Source organism: Elaeis guineensis, chromosome 7 (assembly GCF_000442705.2).
Source record: "Elaeis guineensis isolate ETL-2024a chromosome 7, EG11, whole genome shotgun sequence".
In the NCBI taxonomy this organism is placed as follows: domain Eukaryota; kingdom Viridiplantae; phylum Streptophyta; class Magnoliopsida; order Arecales; family Arecaceae; genus Elaeis; species Elaeis guineensis.
This window is the reverse complement of record NC_025999.2, coordinates 6,811,524-6,829,442: the sequence shown is the minus strand read 5'-3', so window position 1 is coordinate 6,829,442 and position 17,919 is coordinate 6,811,524.

The window sequence follows — 17,919 nt, the reverse complement described above, 5'->3', positions numbered from 1 at the left end:
TGCAAAGCAATATTCTAGAACCTACTGACGTATGGTTACCGTGTAATTCATCCCTTTGACCTTAATGCTCAAGGTGACCTAGGTTTTACTGTCAACCCTAATATAGTTGACCACATTATATTTCAACCTTTCAAATCCATCATATGGATTATCCTGATCAAGATTTTACTAAATTAAAATATACTGATGCATATCTCCTACTAATTTAGAGGGATCAATTCCATCTTGACTCATACACCGACTTGATAAGTACTTGACTACATTCAGTATCTTTCATCACAATCATAAACTCAAATGGTCTGATACTAAAGTATAGTGAGTTGCTTACAAGTCATCATGGTGATCTCAAATCGGAGGGATACTTATACCCATACCCTTCACAAACTACTCTTGATAGCAGAGTGCTCGAAAAATGGTCATATTCGATATGAATGTACTCCTACATTCCATCTACATGCTATAATAGTGTCTCCACACTCTTTGGTTAAGAGGACAACCAACTCATATGGCATACAACGACCTATACTCGAATTATAGTCCTAAGAACTTCATCACAACATAAAAGTTCAAATAAGATGGACAAATTGTACTAAAAAAGTCAAATAACTTTTATTAATAAAATTTATATACATTTACAAATATGAGCATAATCATCAACAAACTGATGATTGGCTTTGGGACATATTTTCCAACAACTTTCATTTAGACTAAAGCTAATCGGTATAGTATCGTATACCCATCTTCGACTTATGATCATCAAACTCCTTGATTTTGAGAGCTTTAGTAAATGAGTCGACTAGGTTCTTCTTTCCGTCGATCTTCTGAAGGTCGATGTCATCTCAATCCATGATTTTTTAGATAAGATGGTAGCGGCACAGAATATCTTGATGCACTAATGGGGCTTCGACTCTTTGGCTTGAGTAATGGATCCAGTATTATCACAGTATAACAGGACAGGACCATCGATGGAGGGTGTCACTCTGAGCTCGTCGATGAACTTTCACAACCATACAGCTTTCTTTGCAGAATTGGATGCCGCGATATACTCTGCCTCGCAAATAGAGTCAGCCACGATATGCTATTTGAAACTTTTCTAATAGATTACTACAGTGTTCAGGATAAAAATATATCTCGATATATTTTTACTATCATCTTGATTTGATGAAAGCTAGAGTCGATAAATCCCATTAGTTTCAAGTCAGTTTCACCATAAACAAGCACTGATCCTTAGTATTTCTTAAAAACTTAAGGATGATCTTTACGACCTTCTAGTGATTCTCTCCTAGATTAGACTGGTATCTACTCACTATTCCTAATGAGTATGTCACGTCTGATCTTGTACAGATCATGGCATATATTATAGAATCCACTATCGAAGCATATGAAACTCTACTCATACGCTCTCTCTCTTGAGGAGCCGTTGGACAATCTCTCTTTGAGAGAAAAATTTTATGGCTGTTAATATGGCTTGAATTTTGGATATCTTTTATGGGCTCGAACTATGATCCAATCTGAAAAGCCCGCGTTGCGACCTGAATGAAATATTTTGGAAGGTCTGTGGTGGTAGCGGAGGGCATGGGCCGATAGGCCCATGCCCGAAGCCCACCACTGACCTCATTGGGGGGTGCGGGGGACGTTGCCCCCCATGGTACGGACCAGTATAAATATTGTATTTTCTGTCAATCTCGACAGTTTTGTGAGAGGTTTGAAAAATCAAAGTGCGGCTAGGGTTTGGAGAGTTCTTGAGTGATTGTATCTCTCTTTTCATCATAGTGAAATTTTTCTCTCGTGTCTTACCCGTGGACGTAGGCTTTTCAGCCGAACCACGTAAATCATGTGTTTGTTTTTCCTTCTCTTCTCTATTTTGTGTGATTGTACGAATTTGTGTGTGCCCTATATTTGTGCTTGCTATAACAATGGCCTATCGATATATAGCCTTTCTTGAAATTCTTCATGCTGAACTACTTCAGTATGGTGTCTATGTACGTAGACTGGGAGAATCCAAGCAACCTTTTCGATCCATCTCTATAGATCTTCATCCCAAAGATGTGGGATACTTCTTTCAAGTCCTTCATAGAGAACTGAGACGATAACTAGACTTTTATCTCTTGTAATGCAGAGATGCCATTTTCAATTAAGAGAATATCATCCACGTACAGAACGAGGAATACAACCACAAAATTATTTATCCATTTATAAATACAGGATTCTTCTCCGTTCCTAATGAAACCATACTTCTAATAATCTTATCAAAATGCATGTTCCAACTCCTAGATATCTACTTCAATCCATAAATGGATCTCTGAAGCTTGCATATTTTGGACTCATCTGTGGATGTGAAACCCTCAGGCTGTATCATATACACCTCTTTTTGCAATTCTCTATTTAGAAAAGCTATTTTTACATCTATTTATCAGATTTTAGAGTCCATGTGTACGCTATCGCAAGCATAATCTGAATGGATTTGAGCATTGTCATAAGAGAAAATATTTCATCATAGTCAATACTATAATGCTGACGATAATCTTTAGCAACCAAACGAGCTTTATAGGTCTCCACCTTCTCATCTGCACCTCTTTTCCTTTTGAAGACCCACTTACACCCTATGATTTAACCTCTTCAGGTGGGTTAATTAATATCCATACATCATTGACCTTCATGGACTCCATTTCTAATTTCATAGCTTCAAGCTATTTATCAGAGTGGACCTCTGCATTGCATCTATATCGGTGATCGGATCCTCATTGTTCTCATCAAGTTCAACAAGATCTCCATCCCAGACCAAAAAATTATACACTATAAAAAAAATATATTTTTACGATGAAATTATTTATGATAAAAATATTTTTATCATCATTAATGCTATTTACGATGATAAAAATATTCATCATAAATAATTTAATATTTATGATAAAAATAATTTTTTATCACAAATAGTCTCATATCAGCGATGAAAAAATTTTTCCATTGAAAATATGACTTATTGACGATGAATATTTTCATCATAAATAATATCTCATTTATTTTAATTTTAAATTTTTAAATATTAGTGATAAAAATATTTTTATTATAAATAATTTAATTATTTATGATAAAAAACTAATTTTCATCATTAATAAGTTTATTTTCAATGAAAATATTATCATCACCAATATTTTGAAAAAAAAAATTTAAAAATTAGAAATTATTTATGATAAAAATATTACATCATAAATAATCAATTATTTGAGATAAAAAATAATTCTATTATAAATACTTGATTATTTATGATGAAAATATTTTCATCATCAATAGTTAAAAAAATTAAAAATTTAAAAAATCAAAAATTACTTATTATTTGTGATAAAAATTTTTCATCATAAATAACTAGGTGTTTATGATGAAAAAAATTACATCATTAATATTTAATTATTTATGATAAAAATATTTTCATCATCAATATTTAAAAAAATTAAAATTTAAAAAAATCAAAAATTGCTTATTATTATGATGAAAATTTTTTATCATAAATAATTTAATATTTACGATGAAAAGTATATTTCATCATAAATAGTTAATTATTTACGATGAAAATAGTTTCATCACCAATATGTAAAAAAATTAAAAATTTAAAAAATCAAAAAATTTAAATTTTTAATTTTGTGTAAGGCAACTACATCTATTTTTTATAGCAGCTGTATACATCTTTTATCCTTTTATGTGATAAAAAAGCAAATGTGAGTTATGATCCAGATCAAACTTTTTGTGTGAAAAAATCATATAAAGTGGGTGATATTCACGGATTAGAATGAATAGATCTTTTTGAATAAAATAAGCTATATATTTATTTATGATGTAAAATTTATCTATTCATTACTGTCACTATTACTAGTGATATCAATGAATCTTTCTAATAAAGTATGTTCCTTAAGCTGTATGAAAGGAGCCTCCTTTCATGCAAAAATCATATAGTTAAGCAATACATTCTAGCATAGCTTCTATGATCTCGAAAGATACCATACTTTCTGCATCGATCGATGCTCAAATGTATCTCTGTAGGAATTTCAATCATGAGAAGATATATAATATGAGCACTCATCTTCTTAGTAATGCAAAGCATAAATATGAGCTTGTACTTTATAATACAACTTGCACTACTAGTAGGTCTGCTTTGATTCTGATTAATTGCTAGATTTTTGATGCTCACATAATTTCTCTTGAATTTTTCAAGCTCGATCATCACATACATGCAATATACAAGCTTTTTGACCTCTAACTTTTTATCCCTATCTTATCCTTCAAATCTCAATCTTAATGAATTTCTCTCACGATAATTATCATGATATTTTTGTACTCTGACTTTCAGAACAAAGACTCCAAGAAGAAGACAAGCTCCTTAGAGATCGAAGATCTCAAAACTACCGATCTCCCATAGTATCCATTCTATTACAGAAGTCAAAGAACTTTCTTATAATAATTATTAGCGACATAAATTAAACTTTTCAGCATAATTATATTTTTTATGTACATAATTTTTTTTGAAAGAAAATTTTTTTTTTGAAAAAAATCATAAATTAACTATTTATATAAATTTTTTTTGATTAATAAAAAATTAATTTTTTCAATAAAATTATTTTAAAAAATTTTTTAGACCAAAAATTTTTTAGATTAAAGAAAACTAATTTTATTTTTCATCATGAATATTTTTTTAATGTCATTTTTTTTGTTAAATTTTTTGGATGGAAAATTTTCTTGGTGGGAAAAAATTCAAAATTAATTTTTATGAAATTATTATTAGGAAGATTTTTGCAGACTAAAAAAATTTGGAATTTTTTTTTTAATTATTAGTGATGTAAATTGAGTTTTCATCACAAATAATCCTTAAATTTTTTTAAATTTTTTAAAAAAAATTTATTTATGATGTAAATTTATTTTTCATCAACAATCAAGTTTCAAAAATATTATTTTAATCAATTTTTGTAAAAGAAAATTTTGTTAATCAAAAAAAAATTATTAGCGATGAAAAAGAATTTTCATCTGTAAAACTATTTTAAAAATAATTTTTTTTATTTTTTTGAAGAAAAAATTATTAGAGGAAAAAAAATTTTGGATGGTATTTATTAGCGATGGAAACGTATTTCCATCACCAATAGACTTATTAACAATAAAAGTTTTTTTTTCCATCATCAATTATTTATTTCAAAAATTTTTTGGGTGAAATTTTTTTAGAGAAAAAATTTTTTTAGTGAAAAATTTTTTGATGGAACTTATTGGCGATGAAAATCTTTTTTCATCGCTAATAATCATATAAGCGATGAAAATTTTTATCACTAATAGTTCTGCATTTATTAAACATCAACTCGATATCCCTTCGCGTCGTGCGAAACCCACTTCCTCCCCCCTCCGAGCTCCCCCCTCTCCCTTCTCTAGCCAAGCTCTCCCTCTCGCCTCTCCCTCTCTAAGCTTCCCCCCCTCTTCCCATCAACGACCGCATCTCCACCACCACCACTGCCGTTGCTGTCTGCGTCGTTGCCATGGGCTTCTCCACCACTGCTGTTGCTGTTCATCGGAGGTAAGGGTTCTTCCCACCCTTTTTCTTCTTGGTTGATCGGGCCATCGGGGAGCGGAGAGGGTTGCGGGGGTGGGGGTGGATGGTCGAGGGCGACATGGGGGCCGGGGGTTCGGGGGGCGGAGGGGGTTGCAGGGGTGGGGGTGGATGGTTGGGGCAGGGAGGGTGTCGGGGGATGGAGGGGGTTGCAGGGGTGGGGGTGGCAGTCGGGGCGACACTGGGCGGAGAGGGGGTCGAGGGGCGATCGGGGGCAACACACGGGCAGGGAGGGGGCCATGGGTGGCCGGGGGCGACACAGGGGTGGGGAGGGGGTCGGGGGTCAGAGGGGGTTGCAAGGGTGAGCGTGGGCGGTCGGGGGCAACACAGGGGTGGGGATGGGGTCGGGAGGCAGTCGAGGGCGACACGGGGGTGGAGAGGGGGGCGGTCGAGGAGGGAGGAAGAGAAAAGACAAACGAGAGGGGGAGGGAAAAAATAAAAAAATAAAAAAAATAAAATATTAATCAAATATTTTATTAATAAAAATAAAATTTGGATTACGATCCAAATTGGATCGAGGTCGGGATCCAAATCGAGATCTCGATTTAAGTTGGGATCCAGATCAGGATCTGATCAGGATCCAAATTGGGATCTGGATCACAGGGGTTTGGAGAAGGCGGCGGCACCATGACGGGTGGGTCATGGGGGGTGGGTGATGGCCATGGCACCACAGGAGCGAGGGTTGCAGGGGTCGAGTTCGAGCAATGCAGGGTGGGTGACGGCACTGGTGCCATGGGAGCGGAGGTCGCAGGGGCCTAGTCCGGAGCTCGTTTAGGAGAAAAAATATTTAGAAAAAAAAATATTTTAGATAAAAAATATTTTTAAAAAATAAAAAATTATTTATTATATATATAAAAGTGAAAACATGGATTGGGTCGAGGTTGGGGTATAGGGGGTTAATCGACCCGAACCCAATCGGGCCAACCTAAATGATTTGGGGCCAAGTCCGAAGCCCGACCCGATGGGCCTCCTAGCGGTTTGACCCACTTTCAGCCCTATCCGTGGGACTGCCTCTGCAGTACAGCTTTTGGTGAATTTGAAAGATGAGGGAGAGGGAATGGAGGATATTTGATGTGTGATTGGATTTTATATTATTATTTTGTATTAATACTATTTTACATGCTTAAATATTTATAGTTTATTTTATATTTATTACATAAATTTTTTAATATTACTACTATTATAATTTTTTTGTTCCACTAGCACAACGCATGTTTCTTTTGCTTATTACAATTTAATTATTTTGTATGCTGTTTTGTATCTTTTTTCTTATTATAATTAAATATAAAAAATATTTTTATTTTAAAAAAAATTATACTAAAATTTTTGATGAAAAAATTTTAATGTAGAGTTACTTTTTTTGATAAATTAGAAATTCATCTTTGAATGTATGTTCAGAGATGGTAGTTAAATTGCATTGAGCCATAGATTCCCATTCAAGAGTCGATCTTGATCAAGATCGACTTTTGGATGTACCATATTTGGATTTTTTAAAAAAGTAATAATCTTATTATTGTTAATAGTTGATATTTTGTTTCATTATATGGTACTCAGCAGTTATCTATCCACTGTTCTCTAGGTATATGGTGGATAGGGTGCGTAGGCATCATATTCACATCGTATACTTGGAGAACCATGGAGAGATGCTGTCGAAATTTTTACAATAATGAAATAAAATATCGACTAATAACAATGATAAGATTATTACTTTTCTAAAAGAGATAGGGCCACACCTGTTAGTAATAATTGAAATGGATAGGATCATGCATTTTTGCTTTATTAAATTAGTGGAAGGAGATTTTCTGTATTACTGTTCAGTTTGTATTCTTTAATGCGTGCTGTTTTGTATAAAATGATATGTTTTTGGATTTAGATTGGGATTTGGTTCGAAATTTGGATCGGGATTCAGTCTGAAATTCAGGTCAGGATCTGGTTTGGATGAATACCACTTAAAATTATTTTGTTGTTAATGATTTTCATATTTGTTGTTAGATGGATATCAACAAAAGTTGGATGAATATCAGAGGTATTTTTTTATCTGAATATTGAAAAGGTGTTCGAGATTTTATTGAGTTTGCACGGCATAAAGCTGATAGTGCTAGTCGGATAAAGTGTCAATGCAAGAGATGTATCAATATGGTATATCATCACATAACACTTATTGAGGAGCATCTGCTATGTTACGATATGGATAAAAAGTATACTTGCTAGATATGGCATGGGGAGGGTGATCCGAATAAAGTTGTGTGCAATAATGATGATACTATAGATGATAGTGATGCTACTGAATCTATCAAATATGGTGGTATAGGAGAACTATTGGTTGATTTACATCAGGGTGTTTGGTCAAATGTACGTATGAGTACTAGTGCATCTGAAGGCAATTCTGATCATGAATATAATATCCAGCTTGAGGTAGAAGGGACTTCTGAATAGTTTGTAAAGCTTGTAAGGGATGCACGAGAGCCACTCTATCCAAATTGTGCAAAATTTTTCAAGTTAGAGTTTTTGATAAAATTACTTCATATTAAAATTGTGAACCGATAGAGTCAAAAGTCATTTGACCAAAATTTGATATTGATTAAAGTAGCTCTTCTTGATGGAGAGAGACTTTCGAAATCATATTTTGAAGCAAAAATATATATACAGAAATTGAGACTTGGCTATATTCCTATACATGCCTGCAAAAATGACTGTATATTATTTTATAAGGATAACGAATAGGCAACTGAATGTCCGAAATGCAGAGAGCCTAGGTACAAAATCGATAACAGAAAAAGAAAGAAGATACCTCAAAATATTTTGAGGTATTTTACATTGATTCCAAGACTTCAAAGGTTGTATATGTCCATAAAGATAGCTGAAGAAATGAGATAGCATCATGAGCAGCAGATCCCGAAGGAGAACATACTTAGCCATCTAGCCGACTCCGTAGTGTAGAAAGACTTTGATGCAAAGCATCCATATTTTATGAGTGACCCATAAAATATCCGGCTTGATCTAGCGATAAATAGATTTAATCCTTTTGGCAATTTGAGTACTTCCTACAGCATGTGGCCTATGATGCTAGTTGTATATAATGTGTCACCTTGAAAGTGTACGAAAGAACCATTTATTTTTATATTACTATTGATTTCAGATCCAAAAGCATCAGATAGTGAAATTGATGTATATCTACGATCGTTAATCGATGATCTGAAGGAGCTATGAAAAAATAGAGTACAGACATATGATTCTATGAGTCGAAGAACCTCACTCTAGAGCATTGGAGACGTGAGCACTTGGGACAGGATCTCCGTATTGAGAGACCACCCGACTACACCAGGCCCATTAGGGGATGGTGTGAACTATGGCAGACCAAGCTGGGCATCATATGCCGTAGCTATGCCCCCATGATGCTTTTCGATTGACATCACATTGTATAGGCTCAGAGAGAGATTTTCTACACTCAGTTATAGGTAAAATAAATTATATTATGAATATTTAATTAGCTCGATATTTTTTTAATATTTGTTATTAACAGGATGTATTTGATATTATTGATTATGAGGAGGATCATGTGCGGCGAGTTGTGGATACTCATTTATGTTTGTATTTCAAGGAGTATCGCCACTGCATCCATCAACATTGGTACCATATGATACAGGACCATAGGATAGAGGTAGTACGGCAGCGGCCCTATGACAGCATCACTATGGATGATTGGGCTCTCGTATGTCGGTATTATGAGGATCCGATATATCAGGTCACACATCCAAACTTTTTTTTAAGTTTAATTATTGAATCATTTATTCTTAAATTCAGTTTATTACGTACTAATTTGACTGCTAATTATACAGAGACGATGTGCCCAAAACATCATGAATCGGACGAGACAGACCATGTCACATTGTGGGGGTTCGAGGTTGTTCACTCATCATATGGAGTATATGATAAGTAATTTCTAATTAGCATATTTTAACTCTCTAACTATTTAAAATTTTTTTAATTAATTATTCTCAAATTATAGAGAGATATAGAGAGTGGCAAGATTCTTGATATGATCGATATCTACCAGCGGATCCACCAGCGACGGTCAGAAGGATGGATGACGGGGAGCCAGGAGCTTTTTGTAAGTTTTTCTAATTATTTTTTTCATTCGTAGTTTGATTTTTAGTACAAAATTAAAATAGCTATAACTTTAATTTTCAAGATCGTATGATAGGCATCAGATCCTAGGCTGTATCTGAGGGCTCGATCGTACCCATAAATGATGAGATCTATGATCAGGTGCTTGGTACGAGATCCTATTATGTTAGAGATCTAGAGCATGGGATTAATGCTCCCTCATCCTCATGCTCGTCCAGGGTTGACATCTCTGCTGCCAGTGATACTTGGCTAGTAGAGATGCAGAGGTAGGCTATTGAGGATTGACAGCGAGCTGAGCAGTGAGCTGATGAGTTGGCTGTACGCGTCGACGAATACCAACTGCTCCAGACCCAATTGACGGAGCGAATAGTATAAATGGAGCAGATGATACAGCTGATGAGGTAGCAGCAGGTCGGTCCGAGTGTTCCCCTTCCCCAGCTCGTTCTCCTTCTGCAGATGCCGACATTTGATGGCCTAATTATGTAGCTTTTTATTTTTATTTTAGATCTTTTATAATTTTAATTTAATATAATAAAATAATAAAATTTATTTATGAGTTTATTATATAAATTTTTTATTTTTATTTTTATTTTTTATTTATAAAAAATATTATAAATATAAATTAAAAATATATATTCATAAATTATTTTTTAAAAAAATATGCAAATTTTTAGCGATGAAATTATTTTTGATGAAATATTGATTGCCAAAAAAAATTAGCATCAAAAAAATTGATCATAAATAATTTTTTAAATTAATTTAAAAATATTAAAATTTTATATTAAATTAATAATGATGAAAATAATTTCATCACAAATAATTGATAATTTAGTAGTGATAAAAATTTATGTCAAAAATTATCATATTTGCAATGAAACATTTACGTTGGAAATTATCAAAAATTTTTAATTAAATTAATAGCGATGAAAGTTATTAGTCACAAATAATTTTTTTATTAGCGATGAAATATTTTATCATAAATTAATTTATTTATGACTAAAATTTTTCATTGTAAATAGTTTTCAAAAAAATAATTTTTGTAATGATGAAAATTTTTGGTCGGTCTTATCCATTATTGGTGATAAAAATTTATTTTTATCATAAAAAATTATCAACGATGCTATTATTTGTGACTAAATATTAGCAATGATAATTTCATCATTAATAACTATTATCAATAAAAATTGATTATTAGCAATGAATTTTTTACGTCGCTAATACTTGTTCTGTTGTAGTGGTAGTATCTATCCGATTGATGCGACACTCTATCGAATCTTTTAATGGTGCCTCTACAATAGGTTTCTGGTTCGACATCATCAGATCCAGTTCTGTGGGTTCACTAGACTGTGTCGGTTCTACCTATTGAACTTCTTCAAGTTCAACTTTAGAGCATTAATCCCTTTTCCAACAAATTTTTTTCTAAAAAGACTGCCCTAAGGCTAACAAATACTTTTTGTTCATTAGCAAAATAGAAATAATATCCCTTACTCTCTTTGGGATACCCTATAAAATTACATCTATCAAACTTAGCTCCAAGTTTGTCTATTTTTAAATATTTGACATAAGCCGAACATCTCCAAATCCTAAGGTGAGAGAGTGCTGGCTTACGTTCCATCCATATCTCATATGGTGTTTTACTTATAGATTTACTAGAACTCTATTAAGCACATAACAAGCCGACTCGAGTGCATATCCCCAGAAGGATATTGATAGATTAGAAAAGCCATCATGGATCGAACCATGTCCAACAGAGTTTAATTCCTCCTTTCTGACACACCATTATGTTGTGGCATTTCAAGAGGAGTTCATTGAGAGAAAATCCCATTCTCCTCAAAGTATGTCAGAAATTTACTAGAAAGATATTCTCCTCCTCGATCTGATCAAAGAGTTTTAATATACCTTCCAGTTTATTTTTCTACTTCATTGCAAAACCGTTTGAATATTTCAAACGATTCAAACTTATATTTTATCAAGTAGACATACTCATACCTAGATAGGTCGTCTATAAACGTAATAAAATAGTGATACCCTCCTCTGGACTTGTGCTCATGAGTCCACATACATCAGTATGTACCAGATCTAGAATATCACTGGCTCATTCACCTTTTCCAGTAAAAGGTGACTTAGTCATTTTTTTAAGTAGACAAAACTCACACTCGGCAATGATTCATAATCATTGTCATCAAGAATTTTTTCTTGAGCTAACTTGTTCATCCTATTCTTGTTGATATGACCTAGCCTACAATGCCAAAGGTAGGCATGCGTGACATCGACTATCCTAGGATATTTATTTGACATTATATTTCATTAGATTAGATACAATATAGATACAATTGTTCAACTGTCTACGCATTATCGTAACACTATTCAAAATGATATCACAAAAAATTTTTTTATTGATATTTCATAAATTGATTTGGCCAAAAGACCTACAAAAATAATATTTAAAAGAAAATTGAGACATTAATAACATTCATTTAGAACAATAAAATGAGATTCAAATACAAGCTTGATGATTTCTAAAGCTAGAATTAGAACTGATCTTCTATCTCCAATATTCAAGAATCTCTTGTCGTCTCCAAATCTCCTACTGACCTGAAGACTTTACAACGAATTGTAAATATTAATAGGGCTACCGGTATCCAATACCCAGATTATTGTATCAAAAATAGAGAAGTTACAAAGTGTTATCATATAAGTACCTTGTCCAGCAACCAATTGCTTCTTCTTTTTTGGCCTGTTCGAATCAAGAAAAGCTATATATTTAGGATAATTTCTCTTCTAGTGACCCTGCTTCTTGCAATAGAAGCACTCCTAACACTTTACACCTTTTTATTTTTTTTATTTTTTCCTTTCTTAAAGGGACGATGCCCACCCAAAGAAGATCCTCCCACTACATTCACTATCTCCTTATGGGGCTGGTGATCCTTCTCAAAAGTCTGTAGCAACCCCAATAGACCATGGTAGTTGACTACAGGCTTCGTCATTCTAAAATGACTGAGAAATGGAAGGTAGGATAGGCAGGGAGTTTAGGATCGCATTCTTCCCCAACTGTTCATGCAAGAAAAAGCCGAGCTTGCTCAGTCGCTCAATATGTTTGATCATGTACAATACATGATCGATGACTGATGCTCCTTCCCTCATCCGAGCATTAAAAATGGTACAACTCATCTTGTACCACTCAATATCATCGGGAGTACCAAAGGACTCTCTCAACACTTGGAGCATGTCCTCTGACTGAGCCTCTTCAAACTTTCAACTGAACCCATTATTCATGGAGGCCCATATAATGCAACGCACCATGGTGCGGTCATCGAGCCACTTCAAGTAAGTGTTTCTAACTGTGCCACGAGCGTTGCGAGTAGGCTCCTCAAGTGCCGAATCTATAATCACATACAAAATTTGCTCGTGTTCCAGGATGATTTTGAGTTTTTGATACCAATTATCAAAATTGGGTCTTGTTAACTTCTTACTATTCAACAGTGATCAGATCGACAAGTTGAGGCCATATCTGCACACACAAGGAAAAAATAAAACCTAAGCAATATATGAATTAATTAAGCCTAAAGATATAGACTTTAGTCTAAAGGTTCTTCCACTATTTTATATGAATTAGTAGTCTCTACCTCCAATTTGAAGAATTTTTCTAATTCCTTAGTGGGTACTAGAATCCCATAGACTGCACACAAGCTCAACTTTGGCCGGCTCACCCATATGCATCCATGGATAGATTCATTAACCAATTATTTTACCAAATAATTTTTAGTAATTGATTTAGCCTCAGGTAACTTTTCAGTTGACTTTGATCTTCTCTGCAAGCTCTGGTCAGGTCCAACCATTAACATGATCATACTTACGAATCCAACTACCAATTGATCAAGTTTGACTTTGGCCGGCTAATCTGACCACTTGACAGAGAGACTCGATTAAGTCATCATATTATGAATGATAATTTCAATAGCAGATGAGCACCAGACCTTTGGGCCTCCAATGATCATCATATTAATGGACCCATTATCACTCATCTTAATGGGAGGCTGTGATTTAGTTATGACTATAACTATCTCATTTTAGGGATCTAATAATTTAGAGGATTTAATTTATGAATTAAGAGAAAAGAGAAGAGATCAATCAGTAAACCACAATTCTTCCACTAACTTTACTAAGTCATTGAATCAAATTAGGATCATGCTGATTCAAATAGCACCTAGATCAGTCACACTGATCAACCTTAATAGCATTGGTTAACTTGAATCACTTAGCAATCTAATCAAAATATAATTTACTAAATTAGCCAGGTAAGTAAGATCGGTGGGAGGGTCTGCTAAGCTTGCCTTAGATACCATCAAAATGGTCAGGTAAGCCGCTCCTAATTAAAAATCATGGTTCAAAATGTCAAACTTATCTTAGATACTAATTGATTAATTAGTTTTGATTTGACTAACCTAATGATTCAGGTTCAACCACTAAGCCACAATCAAGGTCTCTTTGATCTAATCAAAGACATGAATTTGACCATCTACAACTATTAAAAAAATTCTAATTAATCTAATTCAATATTTGGTTAGACTTAATCAATTTTTCTATATGATCAATTAACTCTTTGATTCTAACCTTAGGTATAACCCAATTAATTGGACCTAATTTGAGCTAACCTATACCCCATATTTTATGCAATGTCATTAGATCTTAAATCACAATTCTAGATCTAATCGATTCAACACTTAATTCTTAATTAAGTTTAGCATCAACATAGTTTAGGTTTTGAAATAATTTTTCATATAAATTTTTTACATTAAATCATAAATTTTTTTTAAATCAAATCTAAATTTTTATGATTTTAAATCAAAATAATTTTGATTATGAAGATTAGATGTAACTAATTTTTTATGCAACTTGTATCACATACAACAAATCCTAGGGTTTCAAAATCTAGGATTTTGCAAGAAAGTAAGTTTTTCTCATTTCATTTTCTTCTTCATGGGACCTCACAGTGGCACCCCTACACGTCAGAAGAGCACTCCATTGAATAGGAGGAGAGGGTCATGTAATCCTACTTGCTCCTATGATCGGACGGCTTAGGATTACCCAATCTGAGTACTTTACTACTCAGATCATCTAATCTATCATATAAATAACTAGGTCTATAAATAAAATATATTTAAATCTAATCTAAATAGTAAATAATTAAATCTAAAGTATATTATCAGATCTAATTATTAAAGTATATCATAATGAACCGGGCTCTGATACCAATTGAAGAAAATATAGGTAGTATTATGCATGCAATTTCAAAAATTTTATGCAGCAGAACTATAAGGTTAAATAATTTAATCTAAATTACATGTATAAGATCTAATCTAGACTACCATGTTAAAATAAATAATATAATTTAATATGCATATGAGATCTGAAACTAAAAATTTACATCAACTAATCAATGCTGCCATGTAGATCTAACTATTAGATCTAACAAATACGATCAAGAAAGTTTAGAAACCATTATCAAAATAAAAACTCTTGATCTTTGCTAGTCCAATGCTTAGATAGGATCTATTTCAGGTTGCTCATAGCCATACGAAGTCATCCGGCCTCTATAGATCATCCACACAAAGACCGGCACAGATCAGACTCCTTGGAAGTGCTAGCTTGCAAGGATCTTGGAGGCTGATTTTTTCTTCTTCAAGGACCTTGGATGCTCCAAAGGATGAAGAGATCTGAAGGAGGAAGAGAGAAAGAGAAAGAGCTCTAGAGAAAAAATAAAATCAACAAGAAACTTTGCATATTGTGTCAACAATTGAAGCTCCTTTTAAATAGACAAGGACTAGGATTTTGATCCAAGGGAAGGGCGCCAAAGAGTCCATGCCAAACATAATTTTTGGGCATCCCAAAATTTTCAAAAATTACTGGTTGGTGTGAGTAGGAGATCTGGTATCTAACACACCCAAAAACTCAAGAAAAGTAAGAAAAAAATAATTTGACACCTCCTCTCTTTTCTTATTTGAAAAATCCCTTTCCTTCTTATCACCTTATCTCTAATTCGGATTGCATTCGAACTAGGCAGGAGATAAGATCATGACTCATCATGCATTGCCGCCCACCCTTACTAGGCTCACTCTCATCATGCCAAAAATCTCAAACCAAATCCAATTTGGCATTGAGATTAGGACATGGGTCTTGGTGTGGTGCAAGGATAAAGAGATAGAGTCCCTATCGACTGAGACTCTTCATTTCCAAATTAATTCTAAATAAAATCAAACTTGATTTGAACCCAATGTTAGAAATGAATCTAATCTAATTAGGAGCCCAATTATCTCAATAAATTTTTGATCCAATTAGGAATTAGCTGAGTTCAAGTTCTAATCAAATTAGGATCAAATTTTTCTTACAATCAGACTTGATCATATCAAACCCAATCTAAGTCGAACTGAATCTAATTCAATTAAACTTGATCTAAGCTCTTTACTCAATCAAATTAAGTTAACTAGTAATTTAATTATTAATTATTTTTTTATTAATAGTAGAGTCTCAGTCCAATGAGATTTTTCTCCAGAGTCCCAGTCCCAGTGGGACTCCTCACCAGAGTCACAATCTAGTTGGACTCTTCAGCCCTCAGATCTGTCCGAATCTTCTAATATATATGACCTCATAGGTTCAAATTTAAGTTAGTAGTATAAGAATAATTTTTTATACCAATCGATGTAACCATCTAGCAATGGGACACGATGTCCGGATAGGTCGAAAGATTGCAAAGCAATATTCTAGAACCTACTAGTATATGGTTATCGTATAATTCATCCTTTTGACCCTAATGCTCAAGATGACCTAGAATTTGACTGTCAACCCTAATATAGTCGACCACATTGTATTTCAACCTTTTAAATCTATCACATGAATTATTCTGATCAAGATTTTACTAAATTAAAATACACTGATGCATATTTCTTACTAATTCAGAGGGGTCAATTCTATCTTAACTCACACACCGACTTGATAAGTACTTGACTGCACCCAGTATTCTTCTATCATTAAATTAAAAATTTAAATAGTCTGATACTAAAGTACAATGAGTTGCTTACAAGTCACCGTAGTGATCTCAGGTTGAAGGAACACTTATACCCATACCCTTCATGAGCTACTCTTGACAGCAAAGTGCTCGACAAATGATCACGTTCGATGTGAATATACTCCTACATTCCATCTGCATGTCATAACAGTATCTCCATACTCTTTGGTTAAGAGGATAACTAAGTCATATGGCACACAACAATCTATACTCGATATTGCTATCGTCCTATTAATAGCATTTCATTCAATCGCGAACACTTTTAAGGACTAAACGACAAATCCTCTTTTGTCGAGTAATTATAGTCCTAAGAACTTCATCACAATATAAAAGTTCAAATAAGATGGACAAATTGTACTAAAAGAGTCAAATAACTTTTATTAATAAAAATTCATATACATTTACAAGTATGAGCACAATCATCAACAGGTTAACGATTGACTTTGGGACATATTTTCTAACACATATATGCATTAACAATAAATAAAAAAAATATACCATAAAGAATAAATCAATACCAATCTTATCGCATAGTTGTTAATGCTGATGGAACCATCAGTATGAAATGAAAGGCCCAATCTACCACAATCAGACGTGTGATTCTTCTTATTCTTCTAACTTTTGGCCTTCAACTCATCACTATCCCAATATTTTTATAGCTCCTGCCAGACATCCTCCCCAATCCAATCTAGCTTGCAGTCATGATTTTCATGAGCATCGTTAAAAATGTCAGTAAGATGATTTGAACCTCGACAATCCCAATTCCTCTGAATATGCTACTCATCCTCTGGATCCCATTGAAATTATTTCTATAAAAAGAAAAAAAAAATTAGTATCAATAAAATATATAGATACTTTAAATCAAATGAAAGCAAACAAAAGAACCTAATAAACTTAAAAATATTTTTGCCTCAAACTCATGAAACCATATCTCGTGTCCTCTTTAGAATCTTCTTCCATGAAGAGTAAGGACCATCGTACTTGCTCTTAAGGATTTTAACCAACGCACCAGTCACCATTTGGCGATCATTGAAGCTGTACAGATTAATAGCAGTTAAACAATCACGTATATTTATTTCAACTGAATAAAATAGTGCAATGAACTAAATGTCATATAGTTTTACCCATAACGACTTGGAAT